The sequence below is a fragment of the Dipodomys ordii genome, unplaced genomic scaffold (assembly GCF_000151885.1).
Source record: "Dipodomys ordii isolate 6190 unplaced genomic scaffold, Dord_2.0 Scaffold14, whole genome shotgun sequence".
In the NCBI taxonomy this organism is placed as follows: domain Eukaryota; kingdom Metazoa; phylum Chordata; class Mammalia; order Rodentia; family Heteromyidae; genus Dipodomys; species Dipodomys ordii.
Genome location: NW_012267230.1, coordinates 15,703,916 through 15,705,928, shown reverse-complemented (window position 1 = coordinate 15,705,928; position 2,013 = coordinate 15,703,916).

Here is a 2,013-nt window from a genome sequence, read left to right as displayed (position 1 = left end):
GGGGGACGGGGGTGACGGGGTGGTAGGGGGGCGTGTGGTGAGTGGAGCTGTAGGGAAAGCGGGTGAGGGCGTGTGCCCACCCATGCAGGAAATGGTGGTGGCACAGGGCAGTAGAAACAGCAGAGCGCCCAAGGGAAAGGAGAGCAGAACTGAGGACAGTGGCAAGGCAGGAAGGGTGGGGGCCGCCTGGAGAAGGGAGGGAGACAGCTGGGAACAAAGACAGGGTGCCAGCCTCCTGCTCAAGACCCCTCCAAAGAACCGTTCAGAACAAGGCTCCGTGCTCTTTGATGTAAGTTCATGGTTTAAATATCAGCTTGGGCTGGAAGGAGCGCACTGACACGGAGCACTGGACCCCTAATCTGACTTAAGACATTGTAACCTCTCTGTCCAACCACGTAGCAGATAATAAAGTAAAATGATGAGTTTGGAGCTGGGACCCGATGACTCACCCCTGCGATCCTAGCCATGCAGAAGGCTTGGGATCTAAAGATCTCAGTTCAAAGCCAGCCAGGGCAGGAAAGTACATGAGGCTCTCATGTCCAATTAACCACCAAAACCAAAAAAAACTGGTAGTAGAGCTGTGGCTCAAGTGGTAGAGCAGCCTTGAGCGAAAAAGCTAAAGGATAATCAATGCCCAAGCCCTGAGCGCCAGCGCACATACGCACACATACACACGCACAGAGCCAATGAGCTCAAAAGACCTCATTCTTGCCAAAAGGAAATACCCGTTCACAATTTCCTAGCAACTCTACATGAACCAAAATATATAGTTCATCGGGAGGAATGGCAGCTGCTCCTGTGCTTGTTGGCAGCCTTCTCGTTGGAAGGATGGGGTGAGCGGAGAGAGCATCCCGAGGGAGCCAGCTGGTCAACTGCTGCCCAAAGACCTGAAGCTGGACACTGTGCAAAAGTCTGTAGCCACACTGCTTTCTTTCTAGGCGCACACACGGGGCATGCGTCCCAACCAAACCCTCAGGTACTCTTCTCTCACTGCTTTCCCAGTGATGAACCACTGTTCAGTCAGACAGTCTATTAACCTGTCTGTAGTAACTGCATGATCCAATTACTAATTTTTTTTTTTTTTTGTTGGGCGTGGGGCCTGAACTCTGGGCCTGGGCGCTGTCCCTCAGCTCTTCAGCTCAAGGTGAGCACTCTACTGCTTGAGCCACAGCACCACTTCCGGTTTTTTTGTGGTTTTATTGGAGATAAGTGTTTCAGAGGCTTTCCTGGCCAGGCTGATTTTGAACGGAGATTCTCAGATCTCAGCCTTCTGAGTAGCTAGAATTACAGGCATGAGCCACGGATGCCCAGCTCCGTGAGATTCTTATCTCCAAGAAACCACTAGAAAACTGGAAATCTGGAGGTGGCATTGTAGCTCACGCGTAGAGCGCTCGCCTTGAGCTGAGGAGCGCAGGGACAGCGCCCAGGCCCGGAGTTCAGGCCCCACCACCGACAAAGAAAAAATAAAAAGGAAGCCAGCGCCGGTGGCTCGCGCCTGTCATCCCAGCTACCCAGAGGCTGGGACCTGAGGATGGCGGTTCAAAGCCAGCCCGACAGATGAAGTACGCAAGACTCTGTCTCCAGTGCAGTAAATGACTTCAAAGTAAAGCCGTTTGGGCTTAAAAACACAACGTACACAAAAGCTTGGTTTCTGGAAATTTGCAAGTGTGACCAAGATGACACTCTGCAGGGGTGAGCAGCAGGAGGGGCGGGCAGGGCGGGCAGGCTCCGCAGCCCAGCACCAGCGGGCCTCCAGCCCCAGGATCGGCGGAAGCCCACCGGCCTGGGAAACACAACCGGAGCCAAAGGAGCCTGCCCGGCAGTACCTCCAGGGCCCAGACAGGTGAGGCAGGCCAGCAATCTGCAACCCACCGGCCCCCAGCTGGCCTCCCGGCCCAGGTACAGGGCGGAGGCAGGAAAGGAAGGGGTGGCAGAGAAGGGGACCTGGCAGCTGGGACCCCAGCCCCGCCCCTTCCACCCCGGCCCCTCCCTTCCCTGGCCCCGCCCCTTCCC